At 38.8% G+C, this 10,451-nt stretch overlaps 1 pseudogene; it reads right to left on the bottom strand.

Annotated features, from left to right (window-relative positions):
• Positions 1 to 363: 363 nt before the first annotated feature.
• On the bottom strand, positions 364 to 481 carry LOC129411164 (5S ribosomal RNA; annotated as a pseudogene).
• Between the last annotated feature and the right edge of the window lie 9,970 nt (positions 482 to 10,451).

Below are 10,451 nucleotides of genomic sequence, written 5' to 3'. Positions count from 1 at the left end.
GCTGTTCATTTAAAAACTACCACTTCATGACATCACAAGGTGGAATAGAGCATTTTGAGCTTTGGAGATTTAAGTAAGTAAGTCTGTATTTATTTCTATAGCACTTTCCACAGACATTTTCTGTCACAAAGACACTTTACAGAGCATTATTCATTCACTCTATACCTGGTGATGGTAAAGTACTATTGTAGCCACAGCTGCCCTGGCACAGACTGACAGAAGCGCGGCTGCCATGCCAATCGGCACCATCGGCCCCTCCAACCACCACCATCACTCACACACCACACACACCACTTTCATACTAGGCAATGTGGGTAAAGTGTCTTGCCTAAGGACACAAGGACAGTTATTGCCACTGGCGCCTCACTGTAGCACCTGATTTTCCCAGTGGTCTCCCATCCAAGTACTAACCAGACCCGACCCTGCTGAGCCTCTGAGATCTGACAGGATCAGGTTTTTACAAGCCAGTATGGCCACAGATGTAAACAGACTGGTTTTTCAAACATGTGTGAATGAAACAAAACACAACTCCAGGTCTGTTTTTGAGGAGGTAACAACATTAAAACACAACTAAAAGCTCAAAGGAGTCTATTTTGCTTAACACAGGACCTTTAAAGTGTTCAGATATTCAAAATGCCACACAAGCTCTTCTGTGGCTCAGATTCCATGGCTCAGATGTGAAGAAGAATTCCCCCAGTGCTGCCTCCACCCCCTGCTCCTGACAGACCGCCCCAGCGGAGTTAAAGAAAGGGTCAAACACAGAGACCCAATTACCTTGACGTGACCCACATAGAATTAACACAGTGTCCTCAACCCTTCACAATGTCACGTATCTTTGAGTGGATATAAAAAAATAAAACTGAAAATATTTTTAGATCGTTCACCTTGAGATAATGCAACTTCACCAGAACAACTGTCAGGCTGTTCTTGAGGCTTTGCTCTACTCACAGTTTCTCAGTTTTGCATGGCTATAACTCAGGAATAAAGATCGACCCATGCGTTTTTTCATAGGTGATGCTGATACCGATTAGAAACTGATCGCCAATGACCTCTGACAATATTTTTGGGCTGATATGAGTTGATTTTGGTCATTTTCCCCAAACGATCAAAGTATAATTTAGTACAAACTCATCCGCAACCTTTTTTATTTATCCAATGTAGTCACGTTTTTGGAGGACTTTCTTTGGACTAAAATGTTCAAACGACACTTTATGCTGATATTATTGAGGCATATTAAGACAAACAAAATATCGGTAATTTCTGGAGATTTATGGACGATATACAATACGCTAAAAAGGGCAAATATCGGTCACATATATCGGCCAATTGATATATATCATTCTAGCTCTAAAATATTGTATTGTAAGTTTAGGAAAACCCAAAAACTAAGAGTAAAGTTGGGAAAAGTTGGGGGTCTGTCACTTGATTGTTTCTATGGAGATGTCATTGCTCTGCCTGGAATGTTCCACAGTGTGACATTAAACAGTTCTACTTTACATTTATTCAATTACAGGTGGTTTTAGAGCTCAAAAATACCTAGAAAAACACATTCTGACTATGAGCGGGGTCGCCTCTCCGCAGATCTGACCTGTAACTTGGTCTGGTTTGGTCTCCGTGAAGATAAAAAGGTTTAAATGCCATACTGTGAAATATTGAAACATTCCAGACAAAGCATTTTCTACTAGAAAAGTTACACAGTGTAACTTAACTTATGACTATTCACTTTTTTTATCCTATTAAATGCACTACACTTTATTTTTCCCATGTATACGAGAAAAATATCGTATAAGTAGGAGTGATGTAACAATAATCAAAATATCGTGATATCGTATTGTCAAAAGTCTCACAATAATACCGTGGACTCCTTAAATTCATGGTTTTATAGTAGCAACATCTTACAACCATTGGGAACTACATATCCCATGATTCATTTCAGTGAAGTCACAGTTTTTTACTTGAATTCTTGGGATTATGACGGAAATAATTCCAACCAAAATCTTGTCAAAGTATTTTAAAAGTAAAAATGTGTCTACAATTATCTGCAATTATATGAGTCTCTTCAAAATATCGCAATAAATATCATAATATCGTGAGATGCATATCGTGATAATATCGTACAGAGAGATTTGGATATCGTTGTATTCCTAATAAGCAGTTGCTGTGGTCAGTAAGCCGAATATGTAGCCTGATTCATCAGCTGGTTTCACTTTGTAGAAACTGTTTGACCTCGCAGTATTAGGATTCGTTCCCTTGACAGTAGGCGAGTACTTTTTTAATTTAACCAGTCGCTGCTATTTGGTCATGACGTATGTAATGCACCACTAACAGGACTAACTGGTATATTAGGCTTTTCCCAAATCCCGTAGAAAGAAGGACAATAACGTCTTTCCCCTTGATAAAATTCACCAAACATTCTCTTTGTTCTGGCTTTAAATCGTCGATCTCGGGAATCGTTGCCAACACAGAATGTCTGGCTCTTTGGCCATTGGCTGGTGCCCGAACTCGCACTTCTATTCTGATTCCTGACCTACTCGATGGAGAGAAATGAAATTGAGTGAAGACACTAGGTAGCGCCAGCCTTGCAACCTAATACGTGCTGTCTGCTTCTAAATAGAAAGCATTTTATTATATGGGAATCAGGAAGTGCACCTTAGCATGCTAGTTGTTATGATCTTTACTGTCGTGAGCGATGAAAAGCTCTCATAAAGTCATCGTGGTGAATAACCAGTGTTGAGGAGTAACAGATTACATGTTCCAGAGTTACGTAATCAGAGTACTAATTATGAGTAACTGTATTCAGTTACAGTTACTGTTTCCATGAGTAAATGGATTACTGTTACTTTGTTGAAATAAATGGATTACACGGTGGTATGTTCTCGTTTTCACATTTTGGGCTATATCTTTTTTCAGTGAGAGGTAATTGGATTACACAGAGGTATTTTCCTGTTTTCACAGTTTGGGCTATATATATATATATGGTCTTTTTTTTTTCTGGTAATTCCACTCATTACCGGACACTAAACCAGGTCCAAACCAGGACTAAAACCAGGTCTAAACCAGGACTAAACCCAGGTCCAAACCAGGACTAAACCAGATCTAAACCAGGTCTAAACCAGGACTAAAACAGGTCTAAACCAGGACTAAACCATGCTGCCCGGACCATGTCTCCTCCTCTTCTATCAATAATATTTTTAATTTGGTTAAGTAAAGTCTGGGCTTTTTAAATTTCTTTTAGCAGACAAAATATCTTATGTTACGATATCCTAGTCTTTGCTTCTCTACAGCAAATCAAGTAATCCAAAGTATTCAGATTACATTACTCACTTTAAGTAATTTAATGGATTATGTTACAAACTACATTTTGTGGTATGTAATCTGTAATCTGTAGGGGAATACATTTTAAAAGTAACCTTCCCAACACTGTGAATAACTAGGATGCTCTGCAGACAAAGGTAAGTGAGGAACAACTTTGGACCACTGCAAACTATTTTATTTTAATTTTGTTTTTGAGACAGTGAAAATCAGGTACAGCGCCTTTAACTTTTCCTGTTCAGTGAGTAAGAGTATTTCCACACCACACGCAACATTACATCTTATTACACATTGGGTGTCATGTTTCAGTTATGATAGTGGCAAAAGTGGGTTAGTCAAATTCTTGCGACACTCCCACAGTGGAAACAATGGTCCAACTCCTCGTGACTCATGTTTGCTTTTGACCCTATCTCGCAATTGATCCTACCAAAATAAACAAACTGAAACCACATTTCTCTGGCACGGCGTCTTAAAATGGCTCCCCATTGTTTTGATAGCCAGGCTTTATTTGCTTTTCCAGTACACGGTTCAAATTTGTAAATCAAAAAAACTACAAAGCTTCTGGGGCACTTTAAATCAACATTTTTTGCGTTTGACATGGAATCCAGTGTCGTTTGATTCGATGCTTTTGGGAGATGAAACGGAGAGCAACATAATCCACTATAGCCTGAGTCACTCTAACTATCCAGCTGTGCGTAAAGTTTGGGTTCATCCGAGGACACGGGAAAAAACAGTTCCCGGAAACGATCCCACTACTGGTTTCCATCGAAATTATTAAGCCTACGCAGTTTCAAATTCGCTTGTAAACGTTTCCAACTGGACTAACTGGAAATCAATACTAAAACGTGACCTAGTGTTACTACGGCCAAATATTTTAGAGCTAAATCATACTATTGCGTACCTACAATTACGCGAATCCGTGCCATTTTTCGTTCCAAAAGTAAACCTTCGCTTGTTTTGGGGTCATTTGCCTTTCCCTAGCCTACATCCTACCTATATGGTCTATCTGTGGGAGCCAGGTAGGTCAGCCTCGTGCGCAAAGCCGTTGTGATGAATGACAGTGTGAACCGTGCCAAGTTTATCCACCCAAAAAGTGCCGTGTCCTCGTGTGAACTGTGCCGTCGGTTGGTGCAGTGGGGAACGGGGACTTGTGGTTTCCAGCACCAGCAGGCAGCAGACTACACTCCCATTGCATTACGGAAGTGTTGGACTGGTGGGTTCAGGCGCCCTCTGCTGCACGGACGCGGGATTTTTTATTTTGTAATATAGAATGTTCCAGGTTTTGAATGCGTAATGGTTCTGTGCACTTGATTCTGTCATAGTGCATTGGCTGAATCATGGCTAAGCTTATTAGGTCTAAAGATAGGTAAAGCCCTATAAGGTTAAATTATGAGTGTTTACAAGTTATAAACGTTTCTGTTGGTTCAAGAGAGTGTATTTGTTGTGTTCTTGCGCCATCTAGTCACCAAAAGAGGAATAGCAAGTATAGATTACATTTTAATGACATCATTATGGAAGAAGGCCATCTTTTACTCAACATTTTGTAGTAAGATAATCAATAAAAGGCTTTTAGACTACTTGAACTACGGGTTTACATTACACGGCCAAGACTTATACCATGAAAATACAAAGACAAAGAGATTCAAAGTAGTTTTTATTCTGTAGCTAAACAATATTAACAAATGTACGCTGGGATGAGTGTGGTGTGTGCATGTTTCATTCTATTGAGTTCTATTTTTTTTCCTTCATTGTTTTTATTGTATTTTTAATTATTAGGCAGCACATAGTGAACACAGCCTCAATCTAATCCACTTTATTTATGTAGCACATTTTATATTAATAATAAGAATAAGAATAAGGCATCAGTTTTATACAGTGCTTTTCTGGACACAAAGACGCTTTACAGGGCATTATTCATTCACCCCATACCCATACAAACTGCCAATCTGCTCCATCGGCCCCTCTGACCACCACCATCATTCACTCATTATTTTCCTACTAGGCAATGTGGGTGAAGTGTCTTGCCTAAGGACACAACAAAACTTTGCTGGCCCTGCTGAGCTTCTGAGATCTGACGGGATCAGGCTTTGACAAACTGGTATGGCAAAGTTTTATAAACACGACAGTTTCCAAAGTACTGCACAGACAAATTAACACAAACATGGTAAATCATAAATAAAAACAATAAATTAAAAGTGCACACACATATAAATAAATGCATACAGGTTGTTAATGAACATCATCATCACCCAAAAGGGCATCAAGTCCAAAAACAATCACACAAGTACAGGCTGAGAACTGATATCCAGAACCACTTCAGATTTTACATCAAATCAATATTTTATTCTATCTTCTGTTTTGTGCTATTCTTTATATTCCGCTTTATATTCTACTGTGTTATACTGTACATGCACGTAACAATGAACTCTGAAAGATACTATGATCTACTCCAGGGGTCTCCAACCTGTAGATCTCCAAGGGATTTCTGTACTGTTATTATTGAGGCATATTAAAACCGCTGGAGATTTTTTTTTTTTGAGATTTATGGACGATATACAATAACGTAAAAAGGGCAAATATCGGTCTCATATATCGACCAACTGCGAACATCTTTCTATCTCTAAAATATTGTATTGTAAATTTAGGAAAATCCAAAAACTAAGAGTAAAGTTGGGAAAAGTTGGAGGCCCGTCACTTGATTGTTTCTATGGAGATGTCATTGCTCTGCCTGGAATGTTCCACAGTGTGACATTAAACAGTTCTACCTTACTTTTATTCAGTTACAGGTGGTTTAATAGCTCAAAAATACTTAGAAAAACATATTCTGACTGTGAGCGGGGTCGCCTCTCCGTGGATCTGACCTGTGACTTGGTCTGGTTTGGACTTCGTGAAGATAGAAAGGTTTAATGCCATACTGTGAAACATTCCAGACAAAGCATTTTCCACTAGAAAAGTTACACAATGCACCTTTAACTTATGACTATTAACTTTTTTAACCTATTAAATGCCCTGCAATTTATTTTTCCCATGTATACGAGCAAAACATTGTATAAGCAGTAAGGATGTAAACAATAACTGAAATATCGTGATATCGTATCCTCAAAAGTCTCACAATAATACCGTGGACTCCTTAAATCCAGGTTTTATAGTAGCAACAGCTTATAAACATTGGGAACTACATATCCCATGATTCATTTCAGTGAAGTGACAGTTTTTTACTTGAATTCTTGGGATTATCACTGTGCTGAAGAACTCAAATTTGATTGATTAAATGCCTATTTGGATTGTAAATGTATCTTTTTTTTTGCCTATATTTGTGCACTAATAAATGGGTAATAGTTTACGATTTATAGATCTAACTGTTCCCCATCTACGTCTTGCCATGGCTCTTACAATTTATTCAATTTCTGGTGAAGCTCTCTGGCATTTTCATTTACAAAAAGTAGCTCACAGGAGGAAAAAGGTTAGAGACTCCCGATCTAGGTTTTAATGAAATAAGAAAATGTATAATACACAAAGTCCTATCAGAATATTCTAGTGTTTAGCACCTTCCAGAAGCTTCCAGATCCTACTGACCAGTTCGATTCATTTAACCTAAGCCTACCTTTATTAATTTAACTTAATCTTTCTCATTCCCCTTCACGTGGACAGTTTGACCCACAAGATGTGTTATGCGACTGACGTAACAGGGTTGTTCTTGTTGTTACATATGTGTACACCTGAAGATGATTCCAGAAGGTCTCAGTTGAGGAGTGCTTCAGGTAGGTCACATGACTGTAGTGGGCTGCGGGTCAGGACTGTGTTCTGTAACCATCTCAGAGTTAATCTGATTAGTCTGTTTCTAAACAAACTTACACAAAACATGATGTCACTGCTCAAGACAAAGAGTAAACAAGCTACATATCAAAGGTTAGGTTGGTTAGGTTACTTTATCCGTACACTTAGGTAAATATGGGTTGCAGATTTGAGAGGCCGGTCCTACATTTCACATTTCAATCATCCACATTATGTACAATAAACACGTATGAAAACACAGTTACAAAATAAAGTGTTACAGAGCTCCAGTGTAGAATGGTTTGTTCCATAAATAATTAGTTCATTCATCCATCACACTTGGTTAAGATCACAATAAATATTAAATATATTAAAATACACACTTTTTCCAAGACAATCGTACTAAAATTGATAGATAAATAGATCACAGTTTATACATAAGTATGATAGCAGCTGGAACGAAGCTCCTTTTAAGATGATTTGTTCTAGATGTTGGGACTAAAAGCCTCTGAGCAGAGAGAAGCAGCTGAAACTCTGAGTTTAGTGGATGCAGGTCTTTCATAATCCTCTGGGACATTCTCTGTAACTGTCTTTGAGTACAGAGAGTCCAGGCGGCTCTGAGGATGGACAATCACCTCACTAACCCATTTAACCAACTGATTCAGGGAGTTGTTGTTTTTATCAGAGACTCTCCCAAACCATGAGACCAATGAAAACGTTCAAACTGACTCCCTAAACGTTTTATAAAACAGTGTCATCATGGTTCTATCTACATGGTAAAAGGACAACTTCCTCAGACAGTGAAGGCGCTGGTGCCTCTTTTACACACACAGCACAATTATCATCAAAGATCAGTTTTGAATCAATGAGTGTTTGTGTATCTTTTATAAAAGTAACAAGTTTGCTGTCCATAAATTGCCTTTTTTAATTTTTTAATCCAAACTGTCATCCAGGTTTTAGGACATATTAACCTGCTAGCTGCCTCATTTCACAAGGGAGTGAACATGGGTGCATTTCCAGCTCCATCGACTCTGGATCCTGTCTCCATAACTGCTGCTTTCAGACCCGAAGGAACACCAAAAGGAATGCGAAAAGGAAACATCAGGAGGACTCACCAGAACACAAAAAGATAAAGCAGAACAGGAAAACCTAAAATCCACCATATCAGAGCACTGTAAAAGAAACAACCACATTATGGATTGGGACGGGGCTCGGGTCATTGGATCAGAAAACAACAAGTTCAAACGATGGATCAAGGAGGCCATTGAAATCAGGAAACGAGGCACGAACAGGATTAACCCGTGATAACAGCGCGTTCCTCCTTTCACACACCTGGGACACCAGAGAATATCGGGTGACGGGAGGCGTGGTCAGTCTGAGCGACCTGCCAGGTCCACCAGGCTGACCACGCCCACAAGAAGTAACAACAGCTGATATACGACACGTCACCAGATAGACTGTGATAGACTTAAACTATTTCTGTATTTTATAAAATGTTTTTTATGTAAATATCTAAACTGTTGTTTCTTGTTGTAGAATGGGCTGAACTCACTGGGTGACCTCACTTTGGGACCTCCCATTCATTGAGTGGGTATATGGGCACCTGGGCTGGCAACCATATTGTGTGCTGTCTTCCAAGACAAGAAGAATATCTGATGAAGACTTTTTTTGCTGAAACGTTATTTTGTTAATAAAAAAGCTTTTGGACATCGGCCTACTGAGTGTGCTATGCATTTTTTCACCCTTGTCTGGCTGCTCCTTGCATTTGTACCTCTACAAGAATTTTGGTGTGTGTTTTCTGTTTCTTTTGATACGACACGTCACCACCAACACCGGGGACAGTTCTGAAGGTGGCTTGCAGCAGCAGTCAAAACATGTCAACAAGATAAATATACTTTACTGTATTGTCTTTAAAAAGAACCTAAGAAGTTAATGCTGCTGTCAGACTTCTCACTGTGGTCTTAAAATCTTCTGTAAACCCGTAAATCAATTCCTATTCTTAATATGGAACTTGGCTTCAAACTTGCTCCTTCAACTGCCACCCTCGGTGAGCTTCATTTGACTGGAGCAGAACACTGTGGGTGATGTCACATTCACTTCTTTATACAGTCTATAGCAAAGGTGTCAAGCATAAGGCCCGGGGGCTGAATCCGGCCCTCCAAGACCTTTAATCTGGCCCTCTGCTGATTTTCTACTAAAATATTTTGAATTATATTTTCTATTAAAATATTGTTAATTTTCTGTGGTGTTTATCACAGCAGCGTCTCCAGCGTCTCTGTACGTGGCCCCTCCCACCAGAGCAGCACAAATGAAGACTTGTCTCTTTCCAAACGCTCTTAAAGGACGATCGTTTTGACTGTTGACCGTGACACCTTCATCAGCAAAATGTCCAACATGAGAAAAGTGGAGCCGAGTGCAGGATTTTCCAATAAAAATTGATTTATTCCTATTTGCATACAAGTTCATGTTAAAACATTGTGTTTTAACATGAACTTGTGTTGTGTGTTAAAGTCTCAGGTTGTTCATAATATTATAATATTTTGTAAAAGGAAGAGTTCATCAATTAAAAAAGATTTCTGTAGTAGATTTGTGTTTCTCTGCACAAATATTTGAACTTATTGTTATTTTTGGGGTTTATATGCCATGAGTTTTCTGATCCGGCCCCTTTGGGATCAAAGTCGTTTGGATACGACCCCCGAACCAAAATGAGTTTGACACCCCTGGTCTATAGCTTTGATTAATTCATGGTTTGTTTTTGCAACTGATAAACAATGATGAATCTGCCATAAACTTTTAATAAGAGCAGATTCTCCACTGGACTCCCACAGCCTGATGAAAAAAACACAAACGTTGATATAAATGTGCTGTGAAATGTACTTTATTAAATATACTCAGTTTAAGAGGTACTAAACACATCTTTATGTTCTTGTTATAACTAAAGGCCAACATCCTGATTCACTGATGCCATTTTCTGCTGAGTGGTTTTCTCTAATTCCTTCTTCACTTCCCAGAGCCTCTGTCCATTCATGAAGTCTCCTGTTATGTCCTGACCCTGTGTATAAACTCATAATCCTCCTAGTGACTTTGCTTTTGAGTTGCACAATATTGTGAAGTCATCGTTACTTAAAGCTGTAACATTTCTAGTGGAGGGTCTGCCACCTTTTTGTCTCCTTGGAGATGTTATCGCTTTGTCTAGAATGTTCCACAGTACAAACTAAACCAAAGGAGACGAGCAGGTTTCAGCAGTGCACTACATTACAGCTCAGATCTGTGGAGAGTCGCCCCTGTTCAAGGAATTATTACAATTTTAAGCAATAGAAACACACTTAATGAATAAATGAGCAGTGTTGGGAAGGTTACTTTTA

Source organism: Boleophthalmus pectinirostris, unplaced genomic scaffold, assembly GCF_026225935.1.
Source record: "Boleophthalmus pectinirostris isolate CB_2022bp ecotype Guang Dong unplaced genomic scaffold, ASM2622593v1 HiC_scaffold_3, whole genome shotgun sequence".
NCBI lineage: Eukaryota > Metazoa > Chordata > Actinopteri > Gobiiformes > Gobiidae > Boleophthalmus > Boleophthalmus pectinirostris.
The sequence above is the reverse complement of the archived record's forward strand: the minus strand, read 5'-3'. Positions and strand labels throughout refer to the sequence as shown.